The sequence below is a fragment of the Heliangelus exortis genome, chromosome 1, assembly GCF_036169615.1.
Source record: "Heliangelus exortis chromosome 1, bHelExo1.hap1, whole genome shotgun sequence".
Taxonomy (NCBI): Eukaryota; Metazoa; Chordata; class Aves; order Apodiformes; family Trochilidae; genus Heliangelus; species Heliangelus exortis.
In genome coordinates, this window is record NC_092422.1 from 8555980 (window position 1) to 8574777 (window position 18798).

General features: G+C 35.9%; 1 protein-coding gene across 7 annotated transcripts in view; it reads right to left on the reverse strand.

Moving 5' to 3' along the window:
- The window catches only part of GRM5 (glutamate metabotropic receptor 5), a 262928-nt gene that overhangs the window by 58226 nt on the left and 185904 nt on the right, over positions 1-18798 (reverse strand). The window lies entirely within an intron of this gene.

Below are 18798 nucleotides of genomic sequence, written 5' to 3' on the forward strand. Positions count from 1 at the left end.
TGGTACTACTTTTACCTGAAAGGAAGTCCCCTTGAGGACAGGACCTCTCACAGCGTGAAGGGCAGGACTGGGTTGCAGGACATGGCTATACCTCACCATGGAGCAAGGCACAAGGAGCCAGAAACAAATTTGAATGGGCTGACACTGCTCAAGCAGAAGTACCAGCTCAGAGTGCAGATGATGAGACAGTATAACATTGCATCAGAAGCAATAAATCCTCGCTGCAGACACAATTAAAGAAGCATCATCCAGATCCATGTGGGTTTTAATCATATTTCTTGGTTGCTGGTTGCTGGAGTACTATGAAATTGTGTGACACTGTACTGAACAGGGAATTTTTATCCCCTTTTGTTAATCTTTCTGCTTGAAATATTCTGGCCACAAGTAGCCAGAAGAGAATGAAAAAACAAATCAAACAAAATCCCACAAGCTTCTCAGGGTAATTCCTCTTTTTCCGGTTTCACATTTTATTTTCATCAAAGTACTTACATTTACAAAGTGTCACTCAACTCCACTAAAAATGTACATATTTCATTAGATCATTGTAGGTTTCTGCTCTAATATTTCTGTTTTTCAAAAGACCCAGGTCTTACAAATAAAAATTGTAGAGGTCTCAGCTATTTTTCCCTCTACAAATGCACTGATGTTAATGACTGTAGAGAACACCTGAAAATTAAATTCTGAAAGCTGACTAACTAAAGGGAAAGAAAAAAAAAGGTTAATTTGCTTGATTTTAGAAATTCATGAGTTGTATAAAACTATCCTTCACTTACAATAATTAATCATAGTGTAACTGATGTAGGTGACATTTATCTGTATGGTTGGTTCCATTTTGATCATCCACTGCCTGGCTTAAACTCTGCTCCAGTATTGCAGAGCATGCAGTAAGCCTGCAGTGGTCCCAGCACAGGCCCTGTCCTCTGCTCAGCTGTTCTCACCCAGTGCAGAAGTCAAGACCTCAGCCAGTAACTTCTTCATGAAGCCTGGGCTCTGGACTATGTCTTAATAGCACGGCTTCAGTGCCAATAAATGGCAGCTTCACCAAGGGCAAAAATAATACCCAGTGTCTGGAATGAAAATGATGGGACTGTTAATCATGCTTCAGATTTCAAATGCACTACTTTACTCAGCGTAGAAGAAAAAATATACATTCATGAAAGAAGAAAGATGAGCAGTGCTGTTCTGCTTGAATATAGCACCTGGGAAATTGACCTACAAGCTGAGATCCTGTTAGTGATGAGCAGAGGTGGTATCATTCCCAGCTGCAGTCAGGAGGCTCAGTACAAGACATCACTCCCACCTTCCACCAGTACTATTTACTGGACCAAGAGTTAGAACCATTTATGTGTTGTTTTCTGATAAAAGCCTCAGAAGGGTTTTAAAATTGATGAGATATTTAACCTTTTCTTCAAAACATTCATCTTAATCCTTGGCAAGTTTTTAAGCAGTTTTATCCATCCTTATAAATCTGACAGGTTTTATGAATGCGGGAAGTGATAGATTTTCTGAATAGAATTTAAAATAATTAGAGTTGTGCTGTCAATATCTCAGTTTTATGAGTTGTACCATAAATAACTTAAAATTTCTTTATCGCTTTTCAGAGGAACAGTTTTGCAGATCTAATTCAGCAGAGTGCTACAAAAGTTATAGCATTAGTTTATTAATAGTTATGTCTTCTAAGGAGATTTGCAACAGATACCATTTTATAACTTTCATTTATTGAAAAATATAGAAATAACAATTTCATATTACATAACCTCTCTCAACTTTCCTCCAGAAGGACTTCTTAATTCGACAGAGCTGCTTTTTATTCAAGCATTTCAGTTTAGCTTCTTGGGCAAAAGGCTCTTAGGAATGTTATATAAAAGATGTACTCAAGCTGTATAATGTAGAGACAATAATGCAGAGATAAAAAAGCCTCAGACAGACAAAGTTGGCAAAGCAAATGCTAAACTAATATTTAAAGGCCCATCAAAGTGGAATAAGAAAATAGGCTTGCATGAATATAAAAAAGCAGGAGTAGTGTGTGATATATAAATTTTGCACCCAGAGCAGAATAAAAAAAATGCATCGAGTGTCAATAACAGAATAATATAGATATATGTGGGATATCAGAGGTGACCCGTCAGTAGAGAGTTTAAGAGAGAAAGGGACAGAGAGGGAACTTCTTGTTTTCATACAGTCTTGCCTGTCACTCTTTACACATTCTTTTTTCCAATGTCTAAATATTACTGGAGCGTCTGGCAATATTCTTGTACTCTGTTGGTTGTTGCTCTATGAGAGGGGAATTGCTGAAGTTCATTGATTGAACTGAAGAAAAGTTCTCTGGCAATAGAAATTTGTTGTAACAAGGAGGTCCAACAGAAGTCCGGTATAATCCCCTCCCTAACCACAGAAGTGTTGAGGTACAGATGTAATTAACAACATAGTGCAGGACTACATGATGGTGAAAGAGATGGATCTGTCAACAGTGGAGTGTATAGGTGACCCAGTAGTTAAAAACAGATCCCTCACAGGTCATAAAGGACAGGTGAACAGTATTCCAGTCAGGATTATTAAAGCCTCCAAATAGATTGAGATATGTATATCCTTAACAGATGACTACATAACTTCATTTTTTCCCTCTTTCATGGACAGTATGCTTTCCAATTTTATGCTTATTATGTGATTCTGGCAATTAGAAGTGGGTAGTATTGTGTATTAAACAACAGACACATGTCCTCACAATGATCCCAACAGGAGTTAAAGACAAAGTTTCATATGAAGAAACTTTGTTGTGAAAGTAAGCAGTGGTTAGACAGCTGTGGCACCAGAAGCTAAAGCCCCTTGCTGGTTTATCTGTCAGGTGTGCACAGTGATGCAGATACCTCATTCATCAGCCTGCCAGGCTGTCAACAAGGTAAGAGGACACTGACCTGCAGATCTGCCTCCCATCAATATTACACTTACATTCAATGCAGTGGGAAAATGTATTTTGACTTGTTTCCTCTCATCCAGTTCTGTATTTATATTCATGGCAACCAGACTAATGTCTGGTGCATTTTCCTTAAGGAATGGTGGTGTGATACGAGATTATAATCCTACTGTATCAGGCAATATATATCATTGTTGAAAAAAAACCAAACAACAAACCAGCAACATTCAGCAACAATCAGGAAACATAAAAGGTAGGAAAAAGGGAAAAGTAGCTTTTACTGTTGAAGTACTAGCAAAGGAAGAACTTGAAGTAGGAGAGCCATTATCATAATGTCCTGTATCTGTTATTGGAACTAATTTGTGCGTTTAAATTGTCCCAGCAACTGTTTTTTGAAGGAATGGGGTTGATAGAGGTTTTAGTGAAAGAATATCCTAGAAAACAAACTTGGTTTATTGAATTAGCTGAAGATTGTGAAAACTGCCCTCAGGTACATAAAAGGCTGAAGCAAAAAGATCATATTTTGTGATCCTTTAAAAGTAATCACAAAAGATCATTTTGACGTGAACAGTCATCACTTTAACTGGATGGAGATTCACTGTAGACATCAGGAAAATATTTGTTATAGTAAAGAGTCCAAGGAACTAGAACAGCTTGGAGGCTCTTGAGGGTTTCAGAGAATAAGTTAGACAAATATTCTTCTTCATATAAATGACCCTGCCTTGGCAAAGGAAGCACAGTAGGTTGACTGATGTCTTGACACTCAGTCTACCCGGTTTTATATTAGCTTATATTAAGGTTTGAAATATGTCTGGGAATGATGTTTGTATAAAAACCAGTGGACAAGAGAAAGAATGCAAATAAAAATACTGCCCTTTCCTCATGATTTACCCAGATTCTTGAGATAGGTTACCTTATTAGTTTTCTCATTACAATATTTTTCTCTTTCTCTGCAGTTGCTATGGGAAGAATCAACAAACTTCAGAAATTGATTCAGGATGAACTGCACCTTAGGCTGAACTGCAAATTTTTGAAACCCAATTGAGCTAAACATGTTTTAAAACAGAAAATCCTATGCTGATGAACAGATTAAAAAGATACTGTACCTTATTATTTTTCCATTCAGTACCAATATATACTTCTAGAAAAACTGTGAACTTAAATATTCCTGAACAATGTCAATGTCTGTCATGTTTTTGTCACTTCCTATGCAATATCCTGTCATTGTATGTAGGGTAGACACAACCCATGACTTGAAGAGTATTATCTACTTCAAACTTTAGCAAGTGCATATGTTAGTTAAAGTGCATATGGTTAGTAAAAGAGGGTCAGAGCAAGCAGATAAAATTGTGCACATTGACACTTGCCAAAACTACTGCAACCCTTTTGATTTCCTGTATTATATGAAACTTTGTGAAATTATACTAAATGAGGTGCTACTAGGTAGGTGGATATCCAGACTGTCAACTGAAGGAGATGTTCCTCCAACAGCTTCTCACCATGTTCCATGCTGTCTCTACAGCTAACATGATGGATGTTCTGTCTTTAACATGTTCCAGTTATTTGCTCTGGACAGCCTGTGGTCATTGAAATGTTATGAATCAGTACCAGTGACCTGGGAAACACAGCTTTAGGAACTCTATGAAAACAGCTTGGAATATTCAGCACACATTTCTAAATAAGTGTTTCTAATATTAGACAAAATGCTGAGAGGTACATGTAAACAGCAGAAACAGACTATCCACCCTCCCTTTTGTAAACAGTTCCTCTTATTTTCTAAATTGAAAATGCAGCATTGTCTTGGGATCAGCTGAGCTGATATCTTTTTCTCTGAGGTCCCTTCAATCTATAACTAAAATTACTGCAGTTAAGCAGTTCATTCATTAGGCTGTACACAGGTCTTTTTTTGTTATGCAAAAATCTGTTTGCAGGCCACATGATGATGACGTAAACTGTTCTCAGGTGTAATCACTCTCCTGCCAAAAATTTGATCGGTAGCATTTGAGAATATATTTGAGAATTTTTCTCCAGCTGTGCAAGATTTTATTGTCTGGGTGGATGTCTTTCATGTTCCTTTCATTGCATTTCTCTGCTCTTTCAGGTTTTGGGTTTTTTTCTATTTCTTAAAACTCTAAAATATTAAAGATTCCTTATATTCTTCTGCAAAGCAGTGCCAGTCTTTCAAAGGTTAGTTTGTTTGGTTAATATCAGAGAGTTGGAATTGCTTCTGGTGAGCAGCTGTAAATGGTTGTATTTAGATTATTCAATTTTACAATAACTGTGTAAGTAATGAATGGGGACTCTTGTTTAACTGTCTCTCATTTTTTAGATTGCAATTCCTAATCTTTGTCACCCTTTTCATGCATATTATAAAGAGAAATTACTTTAATGGTAGTTCAAATTAATGAAATGAACTGATTATTTGTGTGACACACTGTTTTCTACAGGATGATACCTTTAAGAATTAGCTGTGGAGTGAATTTGGCAGACACCTTGCACAGTGGATTACTGGTAATAATTACTTGCAGAGTATCCAAACTTCACCAAACTGATAAAGGTTGTGATGGTAATTTGAGAGACTGGTAGTCTATAGCAACATTTAATTTTCATGAAAAAAGCGATCTTTGCAGCTTTCGGCATCTGTAACTCAGAGCAGCTGACATAGTCCAGTCTGCAATAAAATGTGGTTTATAGTATGTGATGCCTCTTTTTCATGCTTGAAATCTCTCACAGCTAATCAGACTAACTGGAGGAATTTATATCAGTACATATAAATTGTATGGGCTGTCCCTTCACTGAAGAGAAATCTGACAGAATGTTATTTCTGAAAGGAACAAGGTTATTCAATTTGTGCAGCATTCTCTCTTGATTTCTGAATAATTACTTTTCTTGAGGAGAAGGCAAAGAATGGACATATTGTCAGGAAGAAAGGAGTTTGGGTTACCTAGACAACTTTATAAAGCCTTACTTTTCCTAAGATCCAATGTAAATCTGTGCTACAGTTTAAGTCCCTGACTTGTTTGCTGCCTTCATTTTAGAACAATACTTTGCAAAGGCTTTCAGGTTTGTTTATATTAAATAAATCCAATTTGTTCAAACTTTCCTTTCAGGACCTGTTTTCTAAATTTACTGTCATTCTGGGCCTCATTCATCCTAAAAGTAGTCCAGCTGGTCCTTGTCTCTGCACACTTAATTATATCCTTGAGATGATGTGAAAGAACTGACACACTCTCAAGGATGTGTCCTGGGTGTGTGAGGCCAACGAGTACCAAAATAAGACCTCTGTGAACTAAACATGAACTCTTCTGTTGTAATCTTTATAGACACAGAGATGTCCCATCCCAAGCTGGAGACCCTCTCATGCTTTCCCACATTCCCATGCTGAAGTCAGCAGGCAGTTCCCATACTATCCCCAGCCTTTTCCCTGTAGCTACCAGAAGGAGCCACGAAGTCTTTAGAAGGAAGAGAGAAGAAGAACAAAGCTTGATGAATTATTTCTTTTCTGACATAGTGGGAAAAGGGGAGCAGAAACAACTTTTTTACAGTTTTCAGATTAGAGAGAATTGCCAAAAGAGGGAGAAAAAACAAAGGGAAGATGATGTGCTGTAGGAAACCTAATCTTTATTTAGGAATTGGCCATCAGACATCAGAACTACTCCAATCAGTGCTTTGCTATAGGGTAAAAAGATTACTTCCCATCCTTGAACTATGTTTCCCTAAATGGCAACAGCTTTTTCTTTTCAACAATGTTAATGCTGTTGACTCATATTTATAATTCACTCTAAGCTCTTCAAACTGCAAACTGCTCATAATGACAGCTGAAAAAATACCAGTTACATAATGTCAGCCACAGCAGAAAAGAAAAAAAAAAAAAAAAAAAAAGAAAGAAAGAAATTGTTCTCCTCTAAAACATTTCAGTCAAATGTGTGTTTTTATTGTGATAATACTGATTTTTATGTTCCTCAGCATGTCTGACTTCAGCAGAGCTTCTTAGGCACTGCAATGTAATGCACAATTCTATGCATTGTTATGTACCTACTAAACCTATACAAGCAAATACCAAAAAAATGTAATGTGCAGAAATAAAGGTCTTAGTGGAAATGATAAGTAAAAACCTTCTGTCTTGAAATACTGTCACAAAGCTACTTCCTGTGCAAACCATGCAACTCAAATGGAAACACATCTGGGTTCATCCTCAATGCAAAATGATCCTCATTTTTATGCAGCACAATATAACCATAAATTTAAGTCAGTCTTATTTTTTCTGCTCTTGATTGACTTTTCTTGCATTGATTGAGAGGATTTTTCATTATATTAAGTACACCATGAGAAAACCCAGGTTATTCTGAATTAGAATTATCTTGTGCCAATGATTTACTCATACTGCCCATAATGGAATGATTCTCCATTAGACATCCAGGCTCCTCTTTACCAGATATGCAACAACAAGTTTTAAGATATAATCAAACATAGACTTAAGAATGAACAGGTAAATGAGATAGCCTTGCTACTCTAAAAAAATATTTCATAATTGGTTTAAAAGAATTATTTCTGTGAAACCATCTGCTTACTTGACAAAAAATGTCATGTACATAAACATATGCATACACATTCATGGCTTGGCTTTGTGAACAAAGATATGCATATATGTAGGTAACAATATATCTATTCAGAAATACAGGTAGAGTTCCTATGAATATATAATATTTTTAACCTAGAAAATGTAGTGCAGAATGAAATATCTCTCATGTCTGTATACCAGATATTATATAAGTTTTGTGTGCATCTGTGAAGTTATTAAGCCTATTATACCACTGTGAAATATAGTTCAAAGCAACACTTGAGTTCTTGCATTTTATTACTTCTGTTGAACAATACTTTTATCATAAATAATATTTTTGATCTTTGGATGTATAAATGAAGAAGCTGTGTAAGTAAATCAGTACATATGGACACATCTGGGTATTCCAAGGATATGAAAATATTAACCAAAATGAGTTGAAAAGTCAGACAACACAAATTAAAAAGGTATAAACACATGTCATATTTCAACACGCACTTTTAATAATAATGCATATATTAATTGTAAACCTATTACTTTGGACATAATGTGTTTATTTATGACTAATGAGAAACTTTGAGGTGCATCTTAATGTTGTAGTCTCATGCAGTTTGAACATGGAAAAAAAAGGTAAGGAAGACATGTTAATGTTATTTGTATTTTTAGCCCCTATATTAAAACCAAATATACCTGGAAATTTTCCATTGGTCTAACAGCACAGAGTTACCAAGAGGCAGGGCTTTTTTTTGTGACAAGAAATACAAGTCTTAAATCCCCATGTCAATGTATGCTCTATAATATATCTTGAGAGACTAATATAAAAATAGTATTTGCACAATTGGTAGTAAATTCTGTGTGAACAAAGGTTTCAAAATGCGAGATGTTCTGTAGGCTTTCTTCTCAGAGAAAGAATAAGTAATTTAAAGGTAATAACAGCTATAATTAGCCCACATTTAATTAGTCAAAAATACAAATAGATTAATATTCACAGTCTCTCAGGGAATCAGTAATTTCAGTAAATTTTGTTTTTTATTTTACATCCTATTCAGCAAACTAAGCCACGCATAGGAAAGGAAACCAAGTCAGACATAGAATAATCATAGAATCATGGAATCATAGAATTGGCTGGGTTGGAAGGGACCTCAGAGATCATCAAGTCCAACCCTTGATCCACTACCACGGTGGTTACCAGACCATGGCACTGAGTGCCACATCCAGTCTCTTTTTAAATATCTCCAGGGATGGAGAATTGATACAAGTAGGGTAAATCTGAAATCCTCTTCCTGCTGACATCAGCTGAAGCTCTGCCATTCACTTCCTAGCTCTATGCTCAAATAAAGACAGAAACCTCTAACTCGGCTTACCTTCAGATAATGTAATATTTGGTTGCACTCACATTGGATACTCAGAGATATTCAGAGTTGAATTATAAAGAACCTTTATAAGCCCTCCACCTATAAACATGAAGTTATTTCACTCAACTATTTGTGGAGGTAGACATATAGACACTTTAATGATAATGAGAGGAGAAACATCACTAGAGATACTCATTGTTATCAGAAGACAGCGACGGTGTTAAAGACAAAATCTGACCCTTTCATCACTCACTCTAAAGCATTGGAAGCCAAACCTCTTCTTGAAAACATTGTGCCATGATAAATGTTCAACCCTTTAATGGGTGAGGATTTATGTCAGTAACATAAAGCAGGAGAAACCTGATCTGAGGTGCTCTTTCAGCATTCAAGTTTGGGGTGATGTTAAGAGTGCAGGTCATACAACTTTTTTCCTAAATCACATCCAGAAAACTAGAAAATCTTAGAAAAGGTGCATCCACTGACTTCTTGTCTAGACCTTGGTGTTTTGGTATATCACAAAGCCCCCCTTAACTTCTTTCAGCACAGCACATCTGAGATTTCTTTAAGCTTCAATGACCCATGTGGTGGAGGAATTTTAAAATAATGTGAGACAATTCACAGATGTGAAGACCAGAGAAGCCATTAGGTTGGGACCATTACCTTTTGCTTAGTTTCTCCATTCAAGTGGGTATGATTCTCACTGATCAGCACTTTTATGGCTCCTATATTCTTCTGAGTTGGCAGAGGTTGGCCTTAAAAAAAGCAAGAATGAGGCCCAGGGGTGCTCTGCACTGTTTGTGTGCTTTTGCCTTCTGCATAAGGAATTTTCTTAAAAATTCAAGTAGTTGATGTACAAAGGTGAAAACAAATGTAATCCAGAATATACTTGAGCATAAAAATGTGATGAGATGATCACATTTTAAGTTAAAATGTGTCATTTAACACCATCTCTGAATCTGACAAATTCTGCAAAGAAGGATTATGATAGGCTTCTCAAACTACTTTGGGTGACACAATTAAAAAAAATGCTTACAGCTGTGAAAAGCCCTTAAGAAAGCATCATAAGGCTTTTAGTTTCAGAGCTGTGACTGTGGTTACCACCAGGGAAAACCACGTGAAATTTATCAGCACCTCTGTCTGTAGCTGCAACTAAAGGTCAATCCCTACAACTACACATTAGTTAGCAAACAGAAATGGGGGGGAGGCTGGCCATAAATCTGGTAGAAATGTTTTTCAAATAAATGAGTGTTAATTGCCTGCAGAAAATAATAACAACATGTAGCAGTTATCTAGAAAATGAAATAGCTCATCTGTAGTGCAATAAAATAACTTTTATTTTAAAAGACCTTTAAGAAATCGTATTGCAAGATAAATTCCAGAATTAAATTTTACATTATGATGACACCGTACATAGATGACAAATTTTAGAAAACAGTGATGCAAACCCAAAAGTTGATTCTTTTTTTTTTTTGAAAAATAAATTATAACCTCATTAACTACATACTCTTCTGTCTTGCAATCATATTTCAGAGAGGTTGTTTGATAAGTGACACCTGAGGAGTGCCTTTTTAACATTTCAAAGTGATATGCAAAATATAGGGCAAGGCAACACGATTCAATCTATATAATCTATAATTGTTTTTGCTTTCCTTGCCTTTGTCCAAGCCTTTGATGTCCTAAACCAATGTTAACTTATGAAAACAGAGCATAACTTTTCATGATTTATCAGCTAATACATAGCAAGGCCTTTCTCTGTGACAGCTTGGTAATTTAAAGGTCTTCAATTGAAATGGCAAATTGTGTGCTTAAGCTTCTAAAAATATTTTAAATTTTATTTTATAAATCATATAAATTATATATATAAATATAAAAAATAAAATATGTAAATCACATAAATTTCCATTAATTAAATTATATTTTTATTTATTTTCTAGTTGTACCTTTTTAAATGGCACAATAATTGTAGGCTTAGACCCTTTATTTAGAATATGTAACATACACATTTCAATTTAATATCCTTTCATTCAGGCTTGATAGTGAATTCAAAGACATTATGATGGGTTCAACTGTTGATCACTGCCTCCTTGGGCAACACAAACACTCTTAACTACTGGGAGTACTTTAATGATTTTATCTGTCAGAGTGTATTGGAACCAAACCCTAATCTGAATATTCCAGGTACTGGTGTCCTGGTTTGGTACAGGACAAAGATGATTTTCTGTCTTGTACTTTTTCTTTCAGCTAAGTCTCTTGTAAGTAGCTGCACTTGCTGAAATTATCAACAAGTTTCTCATACAGTGTCTGCTTCTAGGACTGATACCACTCGATGTTTATAGTTACTGCTAAAGACTGGTGTGCAGAGCCAAGGACACTGCTCAGCTCTGAGGAAAACTTTTACTTTTTTCTTGAGTGAGAATTCAAAAGGTATTCTTCTGTTTCACTGGAATAGTAGAGGTATTAAGGGCACAGGTTTCTTTCCTAGCTATGGGAAGCATAAGAAAAGGTAAAGTGAGAAGTGGAAATGAAAAAGGTAAAATTAGTAAGTTTATAGTGCCTCAATGACTACTTTGGAGCACAAAATCAAATAAGTGCCATGAAAACTTTTAGTCATGATGGTAAGTCTCAACAGCAGTTTTTTTCATCAGAATGATGTTATTAAAAAAAAAAAAAAAAAGGTATATTAGACATATTTGAAATGGAATTACACTAAGGAAAAGAAACTAACGAATCACAAACCCTTTTTAAAAAGTTAATTTTTCTCTGTTTACATACCTTTTCTGCCATGAATAAATGTTAAATCACTTTGACTTTTCAAAAGTACCTAACAATAGTAAATCAATGGACTTACTTGACTTTCTCAAAAAAACCCATACAAGAGCTATTCAAAAGAGCTCCATATAGTTCAATTCTCCTCCCACTGAAGTCAATACTGATATTTTCAGTGACTTCAAACAGAACAGAGGAAATGAAGCAACACAAAGAAAAAAATAATTTAAAAAAATCTTCCTAATTGTCCACTTGAGGGACATTTAAAAATTTAGTAGAAAGAACCTGCATGCCAATATTAATACATTTTCATTTCAAAGTCCATTGGAATATGTTTTCTGGGCCATTTAATCCCAATCAATTTGCAGCAGAGCTGTTATTTTTTCCTTAGCAGCTGACCTTTTCAGCCCATAGTAACAGACTTGTGAGTCTAGGCACTGAAAATGTTTTTATTGATTTTCTTAATGCAAGACTGTGATAATTAAATAAAAAATATTTCAGATGAGTATTCAATTTCATTGCTATTAAAATATTAAGAATAAAATATTAAAAATAAGTATTTACTGTAATGTTATATGTATTTACTTCCTTTTTTGTTCTGCATAAAATATCATCCTACTTTTTCTTAACAAATCACAATAAATTACCTTTTTTCTTTTGTCTGTCTCAGGCATAACACTCAGCACCAGCTTAAGAAAGGTTGCCAAATTTTCACTGGATGATGATTCTTAATCCAGTTGCTTTCATCATCCTGGCATGAATATTTATTAGTACCACTTAATAAAACAAAACAAATATTCATCATCAGATCTCTTTTGGCATTCCCTTTGCAATAAGTAACATGTTGATTTATTTATTTTTTTTTAATATAACCCTGCCTGAAGCAATTTATTTATTGGTTTATAAAGTGTGGCTGGACATGACTAAACAGTTTGATGATTAAACCACTAAGCTGGGAGATGAGGGATTTAGAGAACACTGTGGTAATTTCCATGTAGTAAAACAGATGTGACTGAGAGAAAAGCAGCTCAGAATAATTTTTGAAGAACTCACTGACAGCTCAGTTCAGTTTCTCTCCTGAGTGGGCAGAGAGAGGAGCTGAACACACTTTCCAGGAAGGGTGTGCAAGCTGAGCATGATGGAGGGCAATGTAGGCACAGCCTCTTGAACACTGGTTTGTTACAGGTGAAGAGGCTGCAGCATTCTGCTACAAATCATTGCTTAGCACCTAGAAGCAGACACTGTCTGAGAAACTTGCTGTTAATTTCAGCAAGTCCAACTACTTACAAGAGACTCAGCTGAAAGCAAAAGTATGAGACAGAAAATCACCTTTATCCTGGCCCAAATCAGGACACTCCAGAAATATGTCTCTTACTATTTTTCTGTCAGTCCATGTATACCTTCCCTCTCAATAATATCTTGTCAATCTATTGGCCTCTACAACAGACCTGTAGTGGTCTGGAAGATGTGCAGTTTGAGCCAAGATTGTGAAAGCCAGCAGTCAGGGAGAGAAAAGCAGGGATTTGTTCCAAATATACAATGCAAGGGAACTCAATTTCCATTGAGCTGCTTATGTAGCCTATGAGGGGGTGGGTACCCAGGGCTAACTGCAGAATTTGCTGGCACTTGCCCACCCAAGAATGCATATTCACAGGAAAACCAGCTTCTCTAGTGTGGTGGGACAGAAATTCAGCAATGTGTTTCTGTATTTGCGTTGGGATGGTTCTGGTTTTCTTGCAGCTATGGTAGGGACAGGAAAGACAAGAATGTTGGGGAAATGAAAAAAACCCAAACCATCGCAACTTCAAAAAATTCTGTGTTTGAAAAGCCAGGGGTATGTAGTAGGGACAGAACCACAGTTCACTTTTTGAAGAGAGTAGGTAGAATTGCTTGGATTGCGTGGCACTCTACCACAAGTGGTGAATGTTTGTTGGAAACACAGCTACTTCTGGGACAGAAACGCCAGAAGTGGGCATAAGTGATCAGCCATTACACATGCAGAATTTTTCAGGAAATTTACAGAAACCAGTCTTGCTTTGATTCCTCCACAGTGTTTACATGGAATTAATTGAGTGGAAAGGTTTTATAATTTGGGAGGAAATACCCTAATACAAAATGCTATCAAGTACAAAGTGTCATCACAACTGTCTTAAGAGTCGTCTTCCAGATGACTTCCCCTTATGTTCAGGTTATTGATACAACGCACAAGAAACCACTCATCCTCCTACAGTTTACACAAATATTTGGGCTTTTTTAGATTCTATTTCTGACAATAAATCAGGGTATCCATAAGGCTAGAGTGTTACAAATGTCTGTCTACCCACACAGCATTAGTGTAACAAAGGATGTCAACTGTAAGTCAAATGAAGCAAAAATAAAGCAACTTCAGCTGATAATTTTGTAGTTCTCAAAAGTTTTGAAGCTCGTCAGTATTCCTTCACTTGATGCTAAAAGAGGAGCATCTCATTGCTGTGTTTTATGAAATTTGAAGTTTTCTTTCAAGTATATTCTTAAAATCCGTGGATTTTAAGATTATATTATGGTCCACTTATGCTGTGGACCATTCTGCCTTACATAGATTTGGAAGAATGAGATTCTAATTAGCTTTAGTGGGATAATATATTCAATATCTTTAATGAGAAAGGTAGTTAGTAAGAGCACTGATCAAAGTACACATAGGATTTGGGACCTTAAGTGTGTAGTCTTTGTGGGTTAAGAACCCAAGATTGATGCTTATTTGTATTTATATTTTCATCCATCTATATTTGCATAAGTATTTTAGCCATTTGAATGCTTCATGAAAAAGATGAAGAAGAGATGTAATGTAGGAAGGTGAAAAGATAAAACTGTTTCAGCCAACACCCGTAGGAAATAAAAATAAAAATTAAATTCCTTTCCCTAGTAGGAACTTGTTACAAAATAGACTTGGCTACCAGCGTCTGACACAGGTGAAGATTTCTTACATTTGAAACATTTATAGCCAAGACTGCCTTCTAAATATCTTCCAGAAGGACTGTAAAGGATATTTAAGTACTTACTTTAAATGAGGATTGCCTAGCTCAGAAAAACTTCTAAAATATATGCACTAATTTATCTGAGATATGCAAATTAGTCACAGAAAATTCTGACTGGTGGAACAGTGTTTGTAGTAGCTTGATGTTATTCTGAAATCAAGGTGTCTATGAAAGAAGGAAAAGTTGGGCAATAAAAATTAAAACAAAAACCAAAGCCTTACAAGATAAATAAATATAGTACCTAGAAATATAGCTTTGATTCATGGAAAAAATCCTCAGCTTATCTTCTGAAACTCATGGTTAAAAAAGCAAAATAATGCCAAATTGTCATACTCAATGCAATTAGAAGTGCCAAAGATTTTTATTGCTTTTAAATTACAAAAATGAAGAGAATGTTTATATGATGAACTGTTATTAAAAAAAAAAAAAAAAAAAAGGAGTGGGGAGGAAAGAAGAGAAAGAAATTATAATATTTCAGTTTATTAATCTAGGTCAGTGGTTCCCAAACCATGAGTCATGAGCCCAACACATGGATGAAATCCAGACTAATAAGACTAATATTTATTTCTAATATCCAGACTAATGAACTCTCTTGCTGTATAATGGGATCTGTTCTGGCTGGTATAAAATTTGGCTTATAAAAACTTGGAATTATTGGTCCAGAACATCGCATGTGCAACATCCCAAAGTTGTACCTAGTTTTACTATAGAAACAATAATCTCTGGCCAAAAAAATATCAAAGGTTAAACTTCTGACAGCAAAATAAACCACAAGGCTTTTACCATAGCTCGTGTGATAGAGAAAAAGACAGAGGGCATCTGGAATGTAGCGAAGGTTTTATTTTGGTTCTCTTCTGTTCATGGCTGTCTCAGTGTTTTCCAGCAGATTGCTGTCAACTGTCCCGGGACACTTTCATGAGACTTTGGCAGCAAAAACCTGTATCATTTTCTGAAGAGAAGTAACATTGTAAGATATTTTTATTCAGCCAACCAAGCTAATACAACCAGCAACATTTTATGCTCCTAGGCCTTTACTTTGGCTTAAAGCTCAGCACTGCCAACAAACGACAGACAGCAGAGAATTCTCTTCTCAGTTTAATTTAGGTTTTTCTGATCTTCAAAGCATTTCTGCAGGGAAGGAGGTCTTGGCTTTAAAAGCACACACAAAAAAGTGAAATTAATAATAGAGCAAGAGTGCATCTGCAATGCCAAACTGAAAAAAAATGTAGCTTGGGAACCGTCCAACCTTGAATTTAATGGTATACATAGCACAAATTATAACAGGAAGGAAGCGATAACTGAAGGCTGCAACCACAGAAAACAATAGAAAAAATAAGGAAACAAAGAGTGTCTGAAGTGAAACTATAAGAAAAAGACTACAGTTAATTTTACTATAGGTATGATGTGGGTTATATTTTTTTGCTTATTCTCTAGGATGCTTGTAACTGCCAAAAAACAACAGTAAAACGTTCCAGCAAAGAGGCTGCAGTGGTGAAAAATCCAAGTCAAAAAGGTAACATTACAGAAGTACTGTTTATATTAACAAATATATTGAGGTGGGAAGGGGATTTTAGGAATAGAGGGTTTAGGGAGCTAACTGTAGTCTCTGTTTATCCTTCAAGTGACCTGTTTTCCACCTTCCTTGAACATCATGTCTTTTACTAACATCTATTGCTTTTGCAATAGCCATCTCTTCTGCCCCGAAACAGGGCATCATGCCATCCTTTTGATGTGGTGCCATCTCTTTGATCCAGTGCCCTTTCTCAGCAGAATATGTCAGCTTTTGCATGATGCATTTTGTTATCAGAGTCCCTTGATATTTTCTTGATCTAGTAGCACCTTGGGAAGCCCAGGCTATTAAAATGGATCTCTAAGGGATGCTGGGAATTCATCAGATGTGAGAACCATTTGGATTTGAGAATTTATAATTTTTTTTTTTTATTATTATTTTTGAATATTCATTCTTGAAAGGCAAAGATTTCTAGTGACATAAAGGTATGCAGTGCAAGATGCTGATTCATTAGAACCATCTGCAAAAGTACAGTGGATTTGATTTCCATGTCTTTTATATAAAAAATATAATCCCATTAACCTGCTATAAATTGAATTGCCTACTTTACACTTTGTTATAACTTAATTCAGAGTATGCACACTACGCTTCTTGTCCTAGTATTCTATTATTAGTAAAATGTTAATTTTATTTTATCCTCTGAAACATTTACTCTAACAAGATAACGTGAACAGTGCATGCCATTAGGTGAATCTGAATAATATATCTTCTATATGTAGCAACGTGTTTTAAGAAAGTAAATGAAAAATTTAGAAGTATATTTTCTTACTATCTTAAAAAAAAAAAAAAAGATAAAAGGTATCTAGACTGAAGTATTTAGACCTCACTTCCACTGAAATTCATGTAAGGCAGTAAATCCCCATCTCTTTATCAAAAGACCTGTGTTTCTGTGAACTTTTTGACAGACATAATTTATCTCCTGTTTCTTAGAAGACAGACAGTCCTATTGGTGTGTGTTTTGTTGCAGGGGACCATGAAGTGTCAGTTCATGAATGCAGCCTCTAAGGCATGAAATAATTGAGAGGTGGCTACAGTATTGAACAGAGGGACTCCAACCTCCTGTGAGACAAATTCTAATATCTAATTTCTGAATTTCTGTCTAAGTGTTTTTTTGCTCTTGGATGATTTTCTGTGGTTAGAAGTAAATCCAGAAAGGAACTTCATGAAAAATCACTCACTATGAAGAAAGAAGATGGCCAGTCTGTACTTAATTTTTTTGTGTAATGACTATTTCACACAAGCTGCAATTTTAGTCCTGTCAGTAAAGCCAAAAATTCAGCCAACATCCTTTTGTATGCCATCCAGACATTCATTTCACTGATAATGTTCTCTCCCCAAGCCAACGTAGCCTGCTTCCCATGATGTACATTGGACTGGATGAAAGAAGTGTGATGGGATCCTCTTAACATGTTTTTTTTTCAAAACTGGCTTGGGTTTAGGGTATTACCTGAGAAGCACAAGCCAGGACTCCCCTGGCCTGAGGGTAAAAGGAAAAGGAAAGATTATAAAAAGAAAGTAACAGAAAGTAAACTTCCTCTCTTGTGGCCAAATGCTGTAAATATGAAGCCACTACATGAAAGGTAAACATTGTCTGTGACTACTTGGTTCAGCAGAAGTGGAAACAGTGACTGGTGGTTTTGGGATCAGTTCCATAACTGTTAGGTTTTCTATAGCATGCTCCTAATCAAACATGTGAGAGGACTGAGACACATGAAACGATGAAAAATCCACGATTGTGGATCAGATCTATGGAAGCAGAATGATAAGCCCATTAGAAGTCTAAGGGCACATGGGCTTCTCTCACCTCTCAGGTCAGTGGTAAGGCAGAAAGTGTGGAGGACAACAAAGTGAGCAGCAAGTGCCTCACTCTACTTGCAACCCCCTGAGACTTAAAGGGCTTCTGTCAGTTTGAAGTCACAGGAACCATTGTGCAATAGGAGGGGGCAGAATCAAGGTGATGAAGAAAATAGTTCTTGCTCTCCCTATATAGATAAGGATAATTATAACTTAAGCCTCTGTTGTGCCTCTAATACACATCTCAATTAACTGACTCTAATCAAGGTAGGAATCCTCCTGTGAAAAGCAGTCTGTAATCAACATAAAACCATCCCACCATCTCTGTTCTGTGCTCTGTTTTGGCCATATGGAGGAACATAATAAACAATAAAACAGAAAGCATAAGGTCAACTATTTCAAAAAACTTCAAACCACTATTAGAAAGCAGTTATGCCTGGGGAGGAAGAAGATAGCTAAAACCACTGCTCAGATTGGAGTTGTGCACCCAGGAAATTCAAACAGCTACTGTGGTTTCAAGTCCTTGCAGTCAGCTCAGCTTCACTTCACTCAACATGCCTTAAAACTGCAGTATGAGGCATTTTATTCACTATTAGGATTTAACTCAGCTAAGACTCCTCATCAGTCATGAGAAAACCTGGGCTTACATCTCTGTGCAACTTAGCAGGAATCTTATTAATTTTACTGTTGATTTCACTTCAGATGTGAATGAGCCTGTGATATTCACCAGATTTGTGAAATACAGTAGCAGGTAAACACTTCCTCTAGGACAGGAAAAATAATTTCCATAAAATTTGTGGAGTTGTACCGAGATGTGTACATGT